The sequence below is a fragment of the Phyllobates terribilis genome, unplaced genomic scaffold (genome assembly GCF_046119375.1).
Source record: "Phyllobates terribilis strain yellow unplaced genomic scaffold, ASM4611937v1 Scaffold_3__8_contigs__length_932513732, whole genome shotgun sequence".
NCBI classification, from domain to species: Eukaryota; Metazoa; Chordata; class Amphibia; order Anura; family Dendrobatidae; genus Phyllobates; species Phyllobates terribilis.
The window spans coordinates 300,390,123-300,412,080 of NW_027362763.1; the positions used below are offsets into that span (position 1 = coordinate 300,390,123).

At 46.8% G+C, this 21,958-nt stretch overlaps 1 protein-coding gene across 5 annotated transcripts in view; it reads left to right on the top strand.

Annotated features, from left to right (window-relative positions):
* The window catches only part of NAALADL2 (N-acetylated alpha-linked acidic dipeptidase like 2), a 1,725,756-nt gene that overhangs the window by 1,671,603 nt on the left and 32,195 nt on the right, over positions 1-21,958 (top strand). The gene's annotated exons all lie outside the window — the stretch shown is intronic.

Consider the following 21,958-nt stretch of genomic DNA (forward strand, 5'->3'; position numbering starts at 1 on the left):
GCTATTTATAAAAGTTTGAACATTACACCTTTCGTTCTGCCCGTTACAAAAGATTTACAACAGGATTTGTCCTCGTTCAGTTTGGCCTGCAGCAGCAGGTCTTTTCCAGGGGCACCACGAGGAGGAACGGACTCACCCCCATACACTGCTTAGTCATCTTCTGCTTATAATTTATATATTATCTTTTGCTCTGATTTTTAGTCTTATGCTTAATGTTCTTCCGCTTTTTGTTCTGCAGCTTCTTGTACTTCTGCTTCTTGGTTTTCTGTCTCTTGTTCTTCTGTATCTTGGTGGTTGTCTTCTCTTCTTTGTCCTCTTGGTCAACTTCTTCAGGGTCATCTTCTTGGTCTTCTTCGGGGTGGTCTTCAGGGTCGTCGTCTTCGGGGTCCTCGTCTTCTTCGGGGTGGTCTTCAGGGTCCTCGTCTTCTTCGGGGTGGTCTTCAGGGTCCTCTTCTTCAGGGTCCTCGTCTTTGGGATCCTCGTCTTCTTCGGGTTGGTCTTCAGGGTCCTCGTCTTCAGGGTCCTCGTCAGGGAGATCCAGAGTGATTACCAAGAACCATTTCAAAAAGCTTGAACTTGGAAATGTAGCAGAAGGTACAAGAAGGCTGAGAAACTACCGAGGACCAGCTGATGGTACTGGAACCCGGATGGGTAGCAGAAGGTACAAGAGCCAATGGAACTACCGAAGACCAGCTGACAGTACTGGAACTCGGTTACTAAGCAGGAGGTACCTGTGCCAGAAAGCACTACCAAGGACCAGCAAACGTTGGTGGAACTTGGATACCGAGAAGGAGGCACCTAATCCAAAGGCACTGCCGAGAACAAGCTGACGGTACTGGAACCCGGATGGGCAGCAGAAGGTACCCATGTAGAAAAAAGTTTCAAGGCCGCGAGCCGGCCGCAGTTACCAAAACCAACAGTCCTACAGGGGGTGCTTGTCCTATTGGCACTATGGAACCAGCCTTCATTGCCCGATCCCGCAGCCCACATAAGAGTCACCTAAACTGCAGGCACCATAGAGTCGGCTAACCCGACCGCAACATGACAGGACAACGCATTGGAGGCAAAGTGACCTTGACACGGCCTGGAAACAGCTGGCGTGCTGGAACCAGGCTGGGCAGGAGGGAGTACCCGTGCCAAAGAAACGGCCGAGAACCAGCTGACGGTACTGGAACCCGGATGGGTAGCAGAAGGTACAAGAGCCAATGGAACTACCGAAGACCAGCAGACGGTACTGGAACTCGGTTACTAAGCAGGAGGTACCTGTGCCAGAAAGCACTACCGAGGACCAGCAGACGTTGGTGGAACTTGGATACCGAGAAGGAGGCACCTAATCTAAAGGCACTGCCGAGAACCAGCTGACGGTACTGGAACCTGGATGGGTAGCAGAAGGTACCCATGTAAAAAAAAGTTTCAAGGCCGCGAGCCGGCCGCAGTTGCCAAAACCCACAGTCCTACAGGGGGTGCTTGTCCTATTTGCACTATGGAACCAGCCTTCATTGCCAGATCTCGCAGCCCACATAGGAGTCACCTAAACTGCAGGCACCATAGAGTCGGCTAACCCGACCGCAACACGACAGGACAACGCATTGGAGGCAAAGTGACGTTGACACTACCCGGAAACAGCTGGCATGCTGGAACCAGGCTGGGCAGGAGGGAGTACTCATGCCAAAGACACTGCTGGGAAACAGCTGGCGGTGCTGGAACCCAGGGTAAATAATAAAAACAGAGTGGAACCAGAGGCGTAATTGGAGCAACTTTAAAATCTGTAGTAGTGTGAATGTGGACAGAGCAGGAGAATTTGCCGGACACACAGCTGGGGATCAGCTGACGTTACTGAACCCCAATAACACTGGAGCAAGCGTTGACTGTGCAGACGGCACTTCTGAGCAGCAACTAGCGGTATTGGAGCCCTGGGATAATACTGAAAACAGAGGAGCCAGAGGTGTAATTGGAGCAACTTTAAAATCTGTAGTAGTGAGAATGTGGACAGAGCAGGAGAAATTGCCGTCCGCACAGCAGGGGAACAGCTGACGTTACAGAACCCCAATAACACGGCAGCCAGTGTTGACTGTGCAGACGGCACTTCCGAGTAGTGTTGAGCCACCCCCGTAGTGTTCGGGTTCGGTTCGGTTCGTCGAACACCGGGATGTTCGAGGAACTGTTCGTCGAACTGTTCGTCGAACACCTTAGAACACCGTCGAACACCGTTAAAACCAATGGCAGGCAAACAAAAACACATAGAAACACATAGAAAACACCTGCAAAGGTGTCCAAAAGCTGACAAACTGCTCAGAAGACACTCTCTTTAAAAAAGCCGGCCGGCAAATTCAGCAGCGGCATACACCGGTACCCGACAATTTAGACAAGAAGGAATAGAGCATCACACATAGATTAGATAGATAGAAACATGTCAGTCACACATATAAGAAGCACAGTGACAGTGTTGGTTACTGCACTTGTCATTTAGTGTAAAGGATTTATTAAAAAAAATATTAGTGTTTTCATGCACTGTCTCTTTAAAAAAGCCGGCCGGCAATTCAGCATCTGTACCCGACAATTTAGAACAGAAAGAATAGAGCTTCACACATAGATTAGATAGATAGAAACATGTTAGTCACATATATAATAAGTACAGTGATAGTGTTGCTTACTGTACTTGTCATTTAGTGTAAAGGATTTATTTAAAAAAATAATAGTGTTTTCATGCACTGTCTCTTTAAAAAAGCCGGCCGGCAATTCAGCATCTGTACCCGACAATTTAGAACAGAAAGATAGAGCATCACACATAGATTAGATAGATAGAAACATGTCAGTCACATATATATGAAGTACAGTGATAGTGTTGGTAACTGTACTTGTCATTTAGTATTAAAATAAAGGATTTATTATTAAAAAAATTGGCGTGCGGTTCCCCTTAATTTTAGGCTCTAGCGGAGGTTAAGCAGACGGCTGGGGCAGATGTTTGAAGCCTGGGAAGGGGGTAATACCCACGGAGCTTCCCAGGCTACTAATATCAGCCCCCAGCTGAATACATAGCCTTTACTAGCTATTAAAATGGGGGACCCCCCCAAAAAAATGACGTGGGGTCCCCCCTAATTTAATAGCTAGCAAAGGCTAGGCAGACAGCTGGGGGCTGATATTAATAGCCCAGGAAGGGAGCCATGAATATTGGCCCCCTCCCAGGCTAGAAACACCAGCCGTCAGCCGCCCCAGAAATGGCGCATTCATAGGATGCGCCAATTCTGGCACTTAGCCTCGCTCTTCCACGCTGCCCTGGTGCGGTGGCAGGGGGTAATAGGATTGGGGTTGATGTCAGCTTATAATGCCAGCTGACATCAAGCCCAGGTTAGTAATGGAGAGGCGTCTATAAGACACCCCCATTACTAACCCCATAGTCAAAGTTAAAAAAAACACAAACACCCAGAATAAAGTCCTTTAATTGAAATAAAGACACAATCCTTTATTGTTCTAAATTAAACCATACTTACCATCACGCCCATTCCAGCTGAAGCCAAAGATCTCCTGCAATAAAAGAAAAATAATAAAGCAACCTCATCCTTACCTTTCCATGGTTCCCACGACAGCTTCAGCTCTGCTACATCGAGATGACAGGCTGGACCGCAGCAGAACGCTGCCATCCAGCCTGTCATCCCGCAGACACTGAGAAGCGCAGGCTTGCTTGCGCTGCTCAGCGTCTCTCTGTGACGACATCCAGATGAGCCGAGTTCATGTCCAATGAACTCGGCTCACCTCATGCACGTCACTGACAGCGTGGGAAAATTCTCACGCTGAAGCGCTGATTGCAGGAGAATTTTCCCACGCTGTCAGTGACGTGCAGGAGGTGAGCTGAGTTCATTGGACATGAGCTCACCTCATGCACATCACTGACAGCGTGGGAGAATTCTCCTGCACTCAGCACTTCAGCGTGAGAATTTTCCCACGCTGTCAGTGACGTGCATGAGGTGAGCCGAGTTCATTGGACATGACCTCGGCTCATCTGGATGCCGTCACAGCGAGACAGTGAGGAGCGCAAGCATGCCTGCGCTTCTCAGTGTCTGCGGGATGACAGACTGGATGGCAGCGTTCTGCTGCGGTCCAGCCTGTCATCTCGATGTAGCAGAGCTGAAGCTGTCGTGGGAACCATGGAAAGGTAAGGATGAGGTTGGTTTATTATTTTTCTTTTATTGCAGGAGATCGTTGGCTTCAGATGGAATGGGTGTGATGGTAAGTATGGTTTAATTTAGAACAATAAAGAATTGTGTCTTTATTTCAATTAAAGGACTTTATTCTGGGTGTTGTGTTTTTTTTAAATACTGTACTAGAAATTCATGGCGGTCATGTCTAATACTGGCGTGACCCCATGAATTTTGGGCTTGGGGCCAGCTGATAATACCAAGCTGGCCCTAACCCCTTTATTACCCAGTGAGCCACCGCACCAGGGCCCTGGATGAGTTGGGTACAGGGCCAGAAGATGGCGCTTCTATGAACACGCCATTTTCTGGGGTGGCTGCGGACTGCAATTTGTAGCGGGGGGGGGCCCAGAAAGCTTGGGCCTCCCTGCGCTGCAGATTCCAGCCCCCAGCTGCCTAGTTGTACCTGGCTGGACACAAAAATAGGGCGAAGCCCCACGTACTTTTTTTTTAATTATTTCATGAAATTCATGAAATAATTAAGAAAAAAAGGCCTTCCCTATATTGTTGTGTCCGGCCAGGTACAAATAGGCAGCTGGTGGATGGGGGCAGCCCGTTCCTGCCTGCTGTACCTGGCTGGACACAAATATAGTGCGAAGCCCCACTTCAATTTTTTTAAATTATTTCAGGAAATTCATGAAATAATTTAAAAAAAATTGACGTGGGGCTTCGCACTATATTTGTGTCCAGCCAGGTACAGCAGGCAGGAACGGGCTGCCCCCAACCACCAGCTGCCTATTTGTACCTGGCCAGACACAACAATATAGGGAAGCCCTTTTTTTCTTAATTATTTCATGAAATAATTTAAAGAAAATTGACGTGGGGCTTCGCCCTGTTTTTGTGTCCAGCCAGGTACAACTAGGCAGCTGGGGGCTAGAATCCGCAGCGCAGGGAGGCCCAAGCTTTCTGGGCCACCCCCGCTGCAAATTGCAGTCCGCAGCCACCCCGGAAAATGGCGCGTTCATAGAAGCGCCATCTTCTGGCGCTGTACCCAACTCATCCAGGGCCCTGATGCGGTGGCTCACTGGGTAATAAAGGGGTTAGGGCCAGCTTGGCATTATCAGCTGGCCCTAAGCCCGAAATTCATGGGGTCACGCCAATATTAGACATGACCACCATGAATTTCTAGTAAAGTATTTAAAAAAAACACAACACCCAGAAAAAAGTCCTTTAATTGAAATAAACACACAATCCTTTATTGTTCTAAATTAAACCATACTTACCGTCACGCCCATTCCAGCTGAAGCCAACGATCTCCTGAAATAAAAGAAAAATAATAAAGCAACATCATCCTTACCTTTCCATGGTTCCCATGACAGCTTCAGCTCTGCTACATCGAGATGACAGGCTGGACCGCAGCAGAACGCTGCTATCCTGCCTGTCATCCCGCAGACACTGAGAAGCGCAGGCTTGCTTGCGCTCCACAGAGTCTCTCTGTGAGGGCATCCAGATGAGCCGAGTTAATGTCCAATGAACTCGGCTCACCTCATGCACGTCACTGACAGCGTGGGAAAATTCTCCTGCACTCAGCGCTTCAGCGTGGGAGAATTCTCACACTGAAGCGCTGAGTGCAGGAGAATTCTCCCACGCTGTCAGTGACGTGCAGGAGGTGAGCTGAGTTCATTGGACATGAGCTCACCTTATGCACGTCACTGACAGCGTGGGAGAATTCTCCTGCACTCACCGCTTCAGCGTGAGAATTTTCCCACGCTGTCAGTGACGTGCATGAGGTGAGCCGAGTTCATTGGACATGAACTCGGCTCATCTGGATGTCGTCACAGAGAGACGCTGAGCAGCGCAAGCAAGCCTGCGCTTCTCAGTGTCTGCGGGATGAGAGGCTGGATGGCAGCGTTCTGCTGCGGTCCAGCCTGTCATCTCGATGTAGCAGAGCTGAAGCTGTCGTGGGAACCATGGAAAGGTAAGGATGAGGTTGCTTTATTATTTTTCTTTTATTGCAGGAGATCGTTGGCTTCAGCTGGAATGGGCGTGACGGTAAGTATGGTTTAATTTAGAACAATAAAGGATTGTGTCTTTATTTCAATTAAAGGACTTTATTCTGGGTGTTTGTGTTTTTTTTAACTTTGACTATGGGGTTAGTAATGGGGGTGTCTTATAGACGCCTCTCCATTACTAACCTGGGCTTGATGTCAGCTGGCATTATAAGCTGACATCAACCCCAACCCTATTACCCCCTGCCACCGCACCAGGGCAGCGTGGAAGAGCGAGGCTAAGTGCCAGAATTGGCGCATCCTATGAATGCGCCATTTCTGGGGCGGCTGACGGCTGGTGTTTCTAGCCTGGGAGGGGGCCAATATTCATGGCTCCCTTCCTGGGCTATTAATATCAGCCCCCAGCTGTCTGCCTAGCCTTTGCTAGCTATTAAATTAGGGGGGACCCCACGTCATTTTTTTGGGGGGGTCCCCCATTTTAATAGCTAGTAAAGGCTATGTATTCAGCTGGGGGCTGATATTAGTAGCCTGGGAAGCTCCGTGGGTATTACCCCCTTCCCAGGCTTCAAACATCTGCCCCAGCCGTCTGCTTAACCTCCGCTAGAGCCTAAAATTAAGGGGAACCCCACGCCAATTTTTTTAATAATAAATCCTTTATTTTAATACTAAATGACAAGTACAGTAACCAACACTATCACTGTACTTCATATATATGTGACTGACATGTTTCTATCTATCTAATCTATGTGTGATGCTCTATTCTGTCTGTTATAAATTGTCGGGTACCGCTGCTGAATTGCCGGCCGGCTTTTTTAAAGAGACGGTGCATGAAAACACTATTATTTTTTTTGATAAATCCTTTACGCTAAATGACAAGTACAGTAAGCAACACTGTCACTGTACTTCGTATATATGTGGCTGACATGTTTATATCTATCTAATCTATGTGTGAAGCTCTATTCTTTCGGTTCTAAATTGTCGGGTACCGGTGTATGCCGCTGCTGAATTGCCGGCTTTTCATGTTTCACTGTTGGCACTGTTCCCATCGATTTGGGCAATTACTGTAATGCCACAACCACCATGGCTGTGGCATTACAGTGAGTGGCAGACAATCCCTGCATGATTGGTGCTCTAAATAGCGCCAGACATGCAGGACAAGCTTTTGGTGCACGAACAGTTATCGAACATAACCTCGAACAGCCGAATTTTTTGCAAATCGTTCGGGTTCGTCGAACAACTCGAACACCGCCCAAAACAGCTCGAATTTGAGATTGGCGAACAGTTCTAGTCGAACACCGCTCATCTCTACTTCCGAGTGCCAACTGGCGGTGTTGGAGCTCAGGGATAATACTGAAAACAGAGGAGCCAGAGGTGTAATTGGAGCAACTTTAAAATCTGTAGTAGTGAGAATGTGGACAGAGCAGGAGAAATTGCCATCTGCACAGCAGGGGAACAGCTGACGTTACTGAACCCCAATAACATGGCAGCAAGTGCTGACTGTGCAGACGGCACTTCCGAGCGCCAACTGGCGGTGTTGGAGCTCAGGGATAATACTGAAAACAGAGGAGCCAGAGGTGTAATTGGAGCAACTTTAAAATCTGTAGTAGTTAGAATGTGGACAGAGCAGGAGAAATTGCCGTCCGCACAGCAGGGGAACAGCTGACGTTACTGAACCCCAATAACACGGTTGCAAGTGTTGACTGTGCAGATGGCACTTCCGAGCGCCAACTGGCGGTGTTGGAGCTCAGGGATAAAACTGAAAACAGAGGAACCAGAGGTGTAATTGGAGCAACTTTAAAATCTGTAGTAGTGAGAATGTGGACAGAGCAGGAGAAATTGCCGTCCGCACAGCAGGGGAACAGCTGACGTTACTGAACCCCAATAACACGGCAGCAAGTTTTGACTGTGCAGACAGCACTTCCGAGTGCCAACTGGCGGTGTTGGAGCTCAGGGATAATACTGAAAACAGAGGAGCCAGAGGTGTAATTGGAGCAACTTTAAAATCTGTAGTAGTGAGAATGTGGACAGAGCAGGAGAAATTGCCGTCCGCACAGCAGGGGAACAGCTGACGTTACTGAACCCCAATAACACGGTTGCAAGTGTTGACTGTGCAGATGGCACTTCCGAGCACCAACTGGCGGTGTTGGATCTCAGGGATAATCTTGAAAACAGAGGAGCCAGAGGTGTAATTGGAGCAACTTTAAAATCTGTAGTAGTGAGAATGTGGACAGAGCAGGAGAAATTGCCGTCCCCACAGCAGGGGAACAGCTGACGTTACTGAACCCCAATAACACGGCAGCAAGTGTTGACTGTGCAGACGGCACTTCCGAGCGCCAACAGGCGGTGTTGGAGCTCAGGGATTACAGTTCAGGTGGTAGAAACATGAACACAACAGGAGACCTGGATACTGTTGCCAACCAATTATTTATTCTGGAAGAGGACTGGCAAATTCATGACAGATCCTGGCCTTGTTCATTTTGAGAAAAGTAAGCCGGTCAACGTTATTGGAGGATAGTCGCATGCGACGGTCTGTTAGTACACCACCTGCGACACTAAAGACGCGTTCCGATAATACACTAGCAGCAGGGCAAGCTAGCACCTTTAATGCATACTGACTAAGCTCTGGCCATGTATCCAGCTTACAGACCCAAAACTTGAAGGGAGAAGAGCCGTCTGGGAGTACACTAAGAGGGCAAGACATGTAGTCTGTCACCATCTGACGGAAACGTTGCCTCCTGCTGACTTGAGCCGTCTGTGATGGTGTAGACATTTGTGGCGGCGGGGACACAAAACGTTGCCACATTTCGGCCATACTGGTCTTGCCTTGTGCTGAGTCGCTGCTTCTGCTCCCTCTTTGTGCAGAGCTTCCTCCACTGCCTCGACACACTGAGCTGCTTTGTAAAGCACGAGCAGCACTGCTCTCGGTTGGAATGGAGAACATGATGGAATGCACCAGTGCGTCTTGGTACTCCCGCATTTTACCCTCCCGGTTCAACGGTGTTATGAGGCTTTGTAAGTTGTCCCGGTAGCGAGGATCTAGGAGGGTGGACACCCAATAATCAGCCGTGTTGAGAATGTGAGTGATGCGGCGGTCGCTTCTCAGGCACTGCAGCATGAAATCAACCATGTGCTGCAGACTGCCAACTGGCCAAGAAACGCTGTCCCCTGCTTGAGGCGTGATCTCTGCCTGCTCTGCATCACCCCACCCTCGCTCTAGATATTGACTACTAGAGCATTGTGTACCTCCCTCCTCTGGACAGATGTCTTCCTCATCCATTGACTCCTCCTCATCCTCCTCACAAAGTGTCCCCTGCCTAGGCATTTGTGAGGAACCACGTTGCGCAGACTGTAGAGAAGCAGATGGCATTTGTGACTCCTCATCCTCCACCTCTTCCAAAACCTCGTCCCTTAGTGCTTCCAGTGTTTTTTCAAGCAGGCAGATAAGGGGGATAGTCATGCTGACTAGTGCATCATCTGCATTTGCCATCCGCGTGGAATAATCGAAGGCACGCAAAACGTGGCAAATGTCCTTCATAGAGGCCCACTCAGTTGTGGTGAAGTGTGAACGGCGCGCACTGCGACTTGTTTGCGCCTGCTGCAGCTGGTACTCCATTACTGCTGCCTGCTGCTCACACAACCTCTCCAACATATGTAACGTTGAATTCCACCTGGTGGGTAGGTCACATATGATGGGATGTTCCGGAAGACGTACTCGGCGCTGCAGAGCTCCAATGCGTGATCTTGCGTTGCTGGAACGCCGCAAGTGAGCGCACTCTATGCGGACCTTGTGAAGCAGTGCATCAAGATCCGGATAGTCCCTCAAAAAACTCTGCACAACCAAGTTGAGCACATGTTCCAGACATGGGATGTGAGTGAGGTTGCCTAGGCCCAGAGCTGCCACCAGATTTCAGCCATTGTCACACACTACCATGCCTGGCTGGAGATTCGCTGGCACAAACCACACGTCGCTCTGCTGCTTGATGGCATTCCAGAGCTCCTGCGCTGTGTGGCTTCGATTCCCCAAAGAAATTAATTTTAATACGGCCTGTTGACGTTTGGCCACGGCTGTGCTCATATCGGTCATCATAACAGGTAACCGTTCACGGGTCGATGTGGAGGTAGACCGTGACGGCTCCTGCAGTACTGATTCAGAGGAACTGGAGTATGAGGAGGAGTCAATGTGTACAGACTGGATTCCTCCAATCCTTGGAGTTGGCAGAACACGTACAACGCCACTCTCAAGATCTGTACTCGGCTCCACAACATTTACCCAATGGGCAGTGAGGGAAAGGTATCGTCCCTGTCCATGCTTACTGGTCCACGCATCGGTGGTCAGGTGGACCTTGCTACTGATGGCGTTTTGTAGCGCTTGTTTAATTTTTCCCTCCACATGATGTTGCAGGGCAGGGACGGCTTGCCTGCTGAAATAAAAGCGTCTGGGCACGTTGTATTGTGGGACTGCCAATGCCATAAAGTTACGGAAGGTGTCAGTCTCCACCAGTCTGAATGATAGCATTTCAAGGGCCAGTAGTTTAGCAATGCCAGCATTCAGAGCCTGTGCTCGGGGGTGGTTTGCCGAGTAGGGGCGCCTTTTCTCCCATGCCTGTGCTAACGATGGCTGTAGACTGGCCTGGGAGTGTGAGGATGACTGGGAAAGTGGTGCTGTGGGTGGAATTACACTGCGTCTCTGTACAACAGTGCCTGAGATTCTTCCATGGCGATCCTGTGAGGAAGCCGAACCAGCTGTGTGTGAGCTGGAGGAAGAGGCTACAACACGAGCTGAAGAGGTGGTAGGTGGCGCTGTAGGTTGGCCTAGGTCTTCAGTGTGTTTTTGTAATTCCACCACGTGGTTGGTCCGCACATGTTTCCACATATTTGTGGTATTGAGGTTACTGACACTTTTCCCTCTTTTCACCTTCTGATTACACAGCTTGCATTTGACAAAGCAAATGTCATCTGCAACTGTGTCAAAAAAGGACCAGGCACTGCAAGTCTTGGGAGCGCCTGCTTTGGATTTTGGAAGAGCCATGCTCCTAATGGGTGCCGAAATGGAGGCTACAGGCAACCAAGTCTGCCCCCTTCCTCTCCCTCCTTTTTGGGCTGTTTGAGGAATCTCTTCCTCAGAGCTGCTCCCACCACCTTCCTTTCCCTCACGCCATCATGGGTCAAGTACCTCATCATCTACACAACCCTTTTCAAACAACTGCTTTTCCTGGGTAGTCTCGACAGCACAGTACGCACCAGAAAGTGGCACCTGAGTCTCATCATCAGATGCATACTGAGGTGTGCTGCTGACCATAGGCACTGGCCCACCCGCCTCTTCAGATTCAGAGAGACAAAATGGTTGCGCATCACTGCATACTACCTCTTCTTCAAATTCTCGAATTCTGCTTGGCTGGCCCCCTCTTTCCAAGCCAAGAGATTCAGAGAACAGAAGTAGAGATGGCTCCTGTCCAGGGCTCTCTGACTGCCTGGGCAATTTGGCAGGTGGTGTAGAGACAGATGGGTGCTCTTCAGTGCTCAGGACCTGAGAGGATCTGGAACTAATTGAAGTCGATGCGTTAGCTGCCATCCATCCGACAACGGCTTCAATTTGGTCCTCCCGCAGCAGTGGGGTACGGCTAGCTCCTACAAAGCTGCGCATAAAGGACTGTTCCCTGGTAAAACTGGGGGATGCTGAGTCACTGGTGCCCGCAGCAGGCACAGAATCCCCACGTCCTCTCCCTGCAGGCACAGAATCCTCACGTCCTCTCCCTGCAGAAACTCCACGCCCACGCCCATGACCACGACCACATGCCCTACTCCCTGCCTTCTTCATCTTGGTAGACTGATAAAGATAGGTAGAAAAGTACTAAGGGCTTAGTGTGCTTATTCCTGAACAGCTGCTAACAGGTATAAGAAACACTAATTTTATAAAGTGTGGACTAGACTTTAATATGAGCTAATGTGGCCTACACAACTGTAAAGTGGAGTGTTTGGTGAACTTTATTTAGGTTTTTTTTGTCACAAAAAGACACTGGATGTGCCCAAAGATGTAATACCGATAGTATCACAAACTTTTTGTAGCTATTACAATGTAGGAAGGTAACCTACGATGCAATAGATGAGGCTACAAAAAATAGGCTAATACTAATCTGGCTGGGGCTGCAGGGCACAATGCTGCAGAAAGGCTCCTCTAACTACTCCTATATAGTGTGTTTGGAACCAATTTAGCTGAATACGGATGGAACCACCACACTAATAGGAGAAATCAGGACAAATTATGAATTGGCAAAAATGGACAATGTATGAGGCAGTGACACACACTGAGTGCACTACAACAAGACGTGGCTGAAGTACACACTGCAGGGTGAGCTGCACTCACACACACAGACCTTGCAGACAGCGGTGAACAGTACAGATGCAGAGCACTGTGCACTAGCGCTGCAAGACAAAAAAAATTTCTCTATGTACTCCTATATAGTGTGTTTGGAACCAATTTAGCTGAATACGGATGGAACCACCACACTAATAGGAGATATCAGGAAAAATTATGAATTGGCAAAAAAGGACAATGTATGAGGCAGTGACACACACTGAGTGCACTACAACCAGACGTGGCTGAAGCACACACTACAGGGTGAGCTGCACTCACACACACAGACCTTGCAGACAGCGGTGAACAGCACAGAGAACTGTGCATTAGCACTGCAAGGCACAGCGATTTATAAAGTAACTTGGGTAAAGCAGAATAGACCAAATAGGTATCTAAAACTGTCCCTCAGAACAACAGCGTCCTATCCCTAACTGAATTCACAGCAGAGTGAGCTCAAAATGGCGGCGGCGGCTTTCATAGTGCATCATGACATCATTTCAGCAGCCAATCACAGCCATGCCATTAGTTAAGATGCCTTCATGCCTAACAGGATGTGCCCACACTTCTTAGGATCCTCATTGACTGAATAAAATGAAACTGGCTCATTGCATTATGGGAACTTCCGATTCCGGTATACAATATTGCAAAAGTATCGGAATTAAGTATCGGAATTCCGATACCGCGAATATCGGCCGATACCCGATATTTCAGTATCGGAATGCTCAACACTACTCATTACAAAAGTGGTTAAGGTTAGAGATGGGGAAACCCGAAAAGTAAAGTTCGGGGTCTGTACTAAACACCTAGCGTTCATAAAGAAGTCTGTGTTACTGTTCGGCTTCAGGTTCAGCACCCCAAACATCGGGTGTTCCCTGCATTATCATCTGAGTGACAGCACAGGAAAATATGTAAAGAGAGGAGAGAACAAGGCGCAATGGGTGACTCAGTATTGCAATTGTTAGAGGGGTGTGAGGATGGCTACTAACCTTATGAAGTTGTGCACCTCTGCACAACCCCAGTGTAAAGCTCCACAAGCTCCGCTTGTGTGACACCTGATGAAGGTGGCTGTGTCCACCGAAACGCGTTGTGTGTATATTAATAAATCAGTCCTTTTAATATTTTTGCCCTGTTATTGGCGCTCTGGTACCGCTATCCATATTCACTGATTAGCACAGGAAAATAGGGGCTCTGATCGGCGGTAAGATCATTACTGCCCATAACAGCACTGCGGGATCACATTGTCATATGTCAGTGTGAGCCCGCAGCTGTAATTGTGACCAGTGTTAAAAAGCTCATCGCTGGTCACAGGTGTCTGCTGATTAGAGTACTACTCCCATCATGCTATGCCTGCTATCACTGATAACAGCGAGAGCAGGCACCACTGATGGAAGTAGCTATCAGCCGATGCCTGTGCTCAGAGTAAAGAAAAAAAAAGCTAAAATTAATAAATATTGAAATAAAAATAAAATACACAGTTATACTCACCTTAATGACTAAACCCAGAAGCCATTGTCCCCTGTAAAAAAAATCAAAAATCAAAAACACCGTAATACTCACCTATCCGCCGTAATTCATACTGTCCCTCGACGATCCGGATCACTTATAGAGCAGTCAAATAAGATGACTGTCACAGGTGTGTCTGGGGTGGCAGACAGTCGCCCTACAGTTGGTTGCAGGAGATCTCTACGTTTGCATTACAGACATCTTCTTAGAGGCTGGCTCTAGGAGCCAGCAGCTACCTCCCTCTGGCTAAATAACACCCTGCCTGTGTGTATAAATACCTGTTGTGTTTCAGAGGGATGTGCCGGTGATATTCATTACTACCCGTGAAAGCTTTAGCAAGAGCAGTACTTCATCCTCTCTGAAGCTTGAGGATGTGTACGCATTTGTCTGGAGTTGATTTAAAGCTAAGCAATTTCCCCCTGTTTGTCCACCCCTGTTGTCTACAGTGTTTAGTGGACATGGACTAGTGCTCACCTCTTCCCTTCCCTAGCCTTAGTCATAGGCCAGGGAAAGAAAGGACGAGGCACACGTGCGGCTATTGGTGAAGAGCCAATACAGGGACGTTAGGGGACACAGGAAGACGCTAGATCAACCTAAGAGGTTTCCATTTCCTCCCTTTCCCTAGAGTCTGGGCTCCCTTTCCCTCTTCACTTTGTGTTGCACAAAGTCTTTCCCATACCTTTCGTGACATTATCGCCGGCCGAGCACATTTTGAAAAGGAAAAAAAAAAACTGACACTTTGTTTTTTTTTTTTCCCTTCTGTGTGTTTTTGGGTGTGGACTTTTTTTTTCCTTTCTCCCTTGGTATGGGTACTGTTACAGAGCTCACAAAGCAGTTCTGCTGTCTGTCCCTGGAAGTGAATGACCTCCGCTGTGAGGTTCAGCAGCAACATCAGAGGCTACTGGTTGCTAATGTGGGGGTCTCTGCAGGTATGCCTGCCCAGTCTGAACCCAAATTGCCTTCCCGGATAGGTTTTCAGGAGGTAGGGACAAGTTTTTTGTTTTAAAAGAGGCTTGCAAACTGTATTTTAAACTTCATCCTCAGTCGTGGGTGTTTTCTTAACTGCAGGACTTAGTTTGTCTCCAGTCTGTGGAGGGGTTTTTCAGGGCTCTGGCCCTCATCTATGGAAATTGGTCAGTGGAGACGTATAGTTTGGAATTCCATAAATGGATTCCAAATGGAATGACTCAGCCCTTAGAAGTCAATTTTGTGAGGGACTTACTGAAAGGTTGAAAGATGTCTTGGCAGTATATGAAACCCCTCAGCCCTTGGAGGCTGCCATGTCATTGGCCATACACTACAGTTCAAAAGTTTGGGGTCATTTAGAAATGTAATTATTTTTGTAAGAAAAGCACATTTTTTTTCAATGAAGCTAATATTAAATGAATCAGAATTACACTCTATACTTTGTTAATGTGGTAAATGACTATTCTAGCTGCAAACATCTTGTTTTATTGCAATATCTAAATAGGTGTATAGAGGCCCATTTCCAACAACCACCACTCCAGTGTTTCAATGATGCATTGTGTTTGCTAACTGTGTAAGAAAGCTAATCAATGTTTAGAAAACCCTAGAAAACCCTTGCACAAGTATGTTAGCCCAGCTGAAAACGGTTTAGCTGATTTGAGAAGCTATAAAATTGACATTCCTTTGACCTTGTTGAGAATCTGGAGCACTACATTTGTTTGTTCTATGAAACTCTCAAAATGGTCAGAAAAAAAGAACTTTCATGTGAAACTCGACAGTCTATTTTTGTTCTTAGAAATGAAGGCTATTCCATGTGAGAAATTGCCAAGAAGCTGAAGATTTCCTACAACGGTGTGTACTACTCCCTTCAGAGGAGAGCACAAACAAGCTCTAACCAGAGTAGAAAGAGAAGTGGGAGGCCCCGCTGCACAACTGAGCAACAAGACAAGTACATTAAAGTCTCTAGTTTGAGAAATCGATGCCTCACAGCTCCTCAACTGGCAGCTTCATTAAATAGTACACGCAAAACGCCAGTGTTAACGTCTACAGTGAAGAGGCGACTCCGGGATGCTGGCCTTCAGGGAAAAGAGGCAAAGACTGGCTAATAAAAGGAAAAGATTAATATGGGCAAAAGAACACAGACATTGGACGGAGGGAGATTGGAAAAAAGTGTTATGGACAGACGAATCAAAGTTTGAGATGTTTGGATCACACATAAGAACATTTGTGAGACGCAGAACAACTGAAACGATGCTGGAAGAGTGCGTGATGCCATCTTTCAAGCATGGTGGAGTTAATGCGATGGTCTGGTTGCTTTGGTATGCTTTGGTGCTGGTAAAGTGGGAGATTTATACAAGGTAAATGGGATTTTGAATAAGAAAGGCTATCACTCCATTTTGCAATGCTATGCCATACCCTGTGGACAGCGCTTGATTGGAGCCAATTTCATCCTATAACAGGACAATGACCCAAAGCACACCTCCATATTAAGCATGAACTATTTCGGGAAGAAGGCAGCTGGTATTTTATCAGTAATGGAGTGGCCAGTGCAGTCACCAGATCTCAACCCCATTGAGCTGTTTTGGGATCAGCTTGACCGTATGGTACGCAAAATGTGCCCAACATGCCAATCCAACTTGTGGGAAGGGCTTCAGGAAGCATGGGGTGAAATTTCTCAAGATTACCTCAGCTAATTAACAGCTAGAATGCCAAAGGTCTGCAATGCTGTAATTGCTGCAAAGGAAGCATTCTTTGACGAAAGCAAAGTTTGAAGGAGAAAATTATTCTTTCTAACAAAAATCATTATTTCTAACCTTGTCAATGTCTGGACTATATTTTGTAATCATTTTGCAACTCATTTGATAAATAAAAGTATGAGTTTTCAAGGAAAACACAAAATTGTCTGGGTGACCCCAAACTTTTGAAAGTTAGTGTACATCTTGATAGACGCCTTTGGGATAGATGGGTGAGACCACCTTCTCCGAGGCCTTCTTGTCGGGGGTTGTGTACCCCCTGCCTGGGGAGCGGTCTGGAGTTGAGCCAGTACTGGGGGAGGTGGGGGAACCCATGCAGTTATGGGGTGTCTCTACAGCATGCATCTCCCTGGAGATTCACAGGAAAAAAGGCATATGTTTTTTTTGTTGGAAAAAGGGACATTTTGTTGGGACCTGTCCTTCAATTTCTAAACAAAAGGAGTCTCGATTAACTCTTGGTAGTCTGGAGTTGGATAAACAAGGGGTGCATTTGTTACCAACCTGCAGTTCCCGCTTTGACCTGTCGGCAGAGGTGGTGCTAGACAGCAAAACAGAGAAAATGTCTGTGTTTGTTGACAGTGGAGCCGGAATCAGCATGGTTGATGCTGAGTTTGTGAAAATTCATGGTCTTGCTTGCTGTGCTTTAGCTGAACCTATTTCCATCTTTTCCATTGACATGGTGCCACTTGCAGAGAAATCATTTACTCAGATTGTACATAATGTAAAACTGTGGGTGGGGTCATTTCATTGTGAAATAATCCTTTGCTATATCCTGGACAATCTTTCCACACCGATTGTTTTGGGTATTTCTTGGCTTGTTAAACATAATCTGTTGGTGGATTGGCAAACTGGGGAGATTATTGAACGGGGAGATTACTGCCATGAGAACTGTTCAGATATTTCCCTTGCTACTGTCTCTACGGAAATATTACCTGCTTTTCTATCTGGTTTTAGATTTTCGGGAATTAAATCAAATTACCATCCATGATATATACCCTCTTCTTCTGATTCCTGATTTGTTCAGCCAGGTTGTATGAGCTAAGGTATTCTACAAGTTGGATTTAAGGGGAGCCAACAATCTAATTAAAATCAATGAAGGGGATGAATGGAAAACAGCGTTCAATACCCCAGAAGGACATTTCGAGAGTCTGGTTATGCCTTTTGGTTTGACCAATGCACCTGTCATATTCCAGGATTTCATAAATTATATTTTTCATTATTTGGTGGGAAGGTTTGTGGTGGTCTATCTGGATGATATTTTGGTTTACTCACCTGATTTTGAGACTCATCGGGGGCATATTAAGCAGGTGCTCCTGATATTAAGGGATAACAGACTTTATGTCAAACTGGAAAAATGTGTTTTCGCTGTTCAGGAGGAGGTGCAGTTTTTGGGGTACTTGTTGTCATCTTCAGGTTTTCGGATGGATCTGGAGAAGATCCATGCAGTCTTTGATTGGAAATGTCCCGAGAACCTGAAGCTCTACAACGTTATTTGGGACTTTACTAATTTTTACGGGAAATTCATCCAAAATTACACTGTTATTGTGAAACACCTTGCTGACATGACTAAGCAGAGGTCTGATTTTTCCAAATGGTCTGAGGCTTCCCTCCAGGCATTTTCTTCCTTAAAGAATCATTTTGCCACTGCACCTATACTCAGTCAACCCAATGTTTCCCAACCCTTTATTGAGGAGGCTGATGCGTCTGATGTCGAGGTTGGAGCTGTGTTGTCTCAGGGTCCGTTCCCTGGCAAATGGCTTCCAAGCGCCTTCTTTTCTAAAAAAATGTTTTCCGCTGAGAGAAATCATGACGTGAGTAATAGGGAACTTTTGGTGATCAAATTGACATTCGAGGAATGGCTGCATTGGTTGAAGGTGGCTGTCCATCCTATTACTGTTATTACTGACCATAAGAACCTGTGATATCTCCAGTCAGCTAAATGTCTCAACCCTAGGCAAGCCAGATGGTCCCTGATTTTTACTAAGATTCAATTTTGTTGTCACTTTTCGTACAGGGGTCAAAAATGTCAAGGCTGATGCTTTGTCCCAGAGCTTCCCTGTTGGTGGTGACCATGAGAACCCTTCCCCGATATTACAGAAATGGGTAGTCATTTTGGCACTGTATCCTGAACTGGAGGATGAGGTGTTTGAGGCTGAGGGGGATGCCCCTGCCTCCTGCCCTTCAGGAATGTTACTTGTACCTTCTAATCTGCGCCGCAAAGTAATTAAGGAACATAATAACTCTGTGCTTGTTAGGCATCCAGGTGGAAAGGCAACCGTGGATCTCCTCTCTTGTCATTTTTGGTGGCCTGGGTTGCATCGGGATGTGATTGAACACGTAGCTGTTTGTATTATTTGCGCACGTTTTAAGGTTTCACATACCCATCTGTCTGGTACTCTTCTTCCGCTACCTATCCCTAGTAGGCCATGGGCACACTTGTCCATGGATTTTATTACTGACCTACCAGTTTCTGCAGGCAAAATGGAGGTTTTGGTTGTAGTAGATAGGTTCAGTAAAATGGTTTGCTTTGTCGCATTGTCTGCACTTACAGGTGCCAGGAAACTTGCTCAGGTGTGCATAGATAAGATCGTGAAGCTTCACGGGGTTCCCTCCGATGTGTCAGATCAGGGGACCCAGTTTGCTTCCAAGTTCTGGAAGGCATTCTGTTCTTGACTGGGGGTGCAGCTGTCCTATTCTTCGGACTTCCACCCTCAGTCAAATCATCAGACCGAACATGTCAATAAGAATTTGGAGACCTACCTCAGGTTTTTCGTCTCTGAAAATCAGTAGGATTGGGCTTTCTACTTACCTCTGGCAGAATTTGCCTTTAATAATCATCATCAAGAATCCACTGGAAGGTCACCGTTCTTCGGTGCATACGGTTATCACCCACAGTTTTGTACCATTAGTGGGAGAGGAGCTTTAGGAGTTCCTGAGGACGAACGGTTTGCTTTGTTGCTCTACTCGGTATGGCAGGGTATTCTGTGTAATTTAAAGACCATGGGAGACAGATATAAACATATGGCTGACAGAAAATTCTTGCCAGGTACGGACCTGAATGTGAATTACTTTGTGTGGTTGTCTACCAGTAATATAAAATTGAAAGTTCCTTCTTGGAAGCTGGGACCTAGGTTTATTGGTCCCTATAAAATAATTGCCGTCATGAACTCAACAGCGTTTCATCTTGAACTTCCTCAGGCCCTTAAAGTCCACAACGTGTTCCAGGTGTCCATACTAGTGATGGGCGAGCACTAATATGCTCGGGTGCTCATTGCTTGGGTTGAGCACATTGGAATACTTGGGTGCTCGACCCGAGCAACGAGCCCAATGTAAGTCTATGGGAAACTCGCATTTTTCAGGCAGTTTCCCCCCTGGCGGTCTGCAGAGGGCCTAAAAATTGCCCAAATCGATGGGAACAGTGCTCAAATGGCATGGGAACAGCATGGGGAAGACCCCTGGAAGCATTTATCAGTCCCAGGTCACTGCTTTCAACAATGTTGTCAGAGGCATTACGCCACTTTTACGGACTCACAATAAAACATACAAAAACGAAACGAAAATGGATTTTCCTGGGAAATATGTTAAGGAACATCCTTTCCAGAGTAATGACTTGTATGTAAGGCAAAATAAATAACCAAAAACAAAAATACTCCTCCACACCATAGGCTATGTTCACAGGTAGCATTTTTGATGCGTTTTTGCACTTTTGTATTGCTTTCAACCGTGACAAATGCATTCACCGGAAAATGTCATTTTAACATTTTACAACTTTATCTGGCAATGTGCTGTGTGTGACATGATCAGACACATCCTGTTTCATTTATGAAGGAGAGACTCTGAAAGTCACAAAGCCTATTTTTTTAGGGCCATCAGGTGGCCTTTCCTATTCTTAAAGGGCCAGCAGTCGGCCCTCACTATTCTTAGAGAGCCATCAGCTGGCTATGCTTTGATGTTCCAATTACTAAAGAGTGGGTATCCTATACTGTTATTGCATATGCAGTGAGTGTCAGGGCTGCCCAAAATGTGGATGCACCCCCAATATCCCTTTGAAAATTTGGACGCACCCCAATACCCCTTTGAAGAGACTTAGAGGAGGGCTTCCTGAAAACAATGTTCCCATTATTAGGAAGTGGGTCTCCCATTGTGTTTGCCTATGCAGTGAATGCAAGGGTTGCCAAAAATTGGGAGGCACTCCAATGCCCATTGGAAGAGACGTAGAGGGCCTCATGAAAAAATGTTCCCATTATTAGGAAGTGGGTCTCCCATTCTGTTTGCCTATGCAGTGAACGCAAGGGTTGCCAAAAAGTTGGAGGCACTCCAATGCACCTTGGTAGAGACGTGGAGGTCAGAGGGCCTCCTGAAAACAATGTTCCCATTATTAGGAAGTGGGTCTCCCATAGTGGTGGCTTATGCAGTGAATGCAAGGGCTGCCACAAAATGTAAGGCACTCCAATTCCCCTTGGAAGAGATGGGGAGGAGGGCCTCATAAAAAAATGTTCCCATTAGAAAGGAGCAGGTCTCCTATACTTGTAATGCCCATGTACTAATTGTATGGGCTGACAAACATTTACCTCTGGGAGGTATGCATGAACATACTGTATAAAAATTTTTTTACCGGCATGATATACAGCCTTTAAAAAAATTATGTGGGTGTTGCATCATGGACCACGGTCACCCTGGTGATATTGTGGTGGAAGATGAGGATGAGGAGAAGGAGGAGGACAAGAGCAAATAGCTAAAATCAGGAAGCGTATACCCATGTGTGGGTGTGAAAAGGTGCATGGGAATACACCTCCCAAAAAAAGATACTGGATTTGAGTTTCTTACGCTGCTATCAATCGGTGGTGTTGAGAAGTCAGGCCCAATCCAGCCCTTGTTCATTTTTATAAGAGTCAGCCTGTCAGCATTTTCAATTAACAGAAGGATGCGCTTATCAGTTATAATTCTACCAGTGGCACTAAAAATCCGCTCTGATAAAACACTAGCGGCAGGGCAGGCGGCCAGGACTTCCAAGACATAGAGAGCTAGTTCATTCCACTTATCCAGCTTGGATACTCTATAATTATAAAGCACAGAGGAATCACAGAGGATGTTGATATGGTCGGCAAGGTACTCCCTCAGCATCTTCCCAAACTTTTCACTCCTTGTGAGAGTACCCAGCTCCTCAGGGCCTGTGCAATGGGAGGGGCTGAGAAAATTCTCCCAGAACTTTGACAGTGTTCCCCTGCCTCTGCTGGA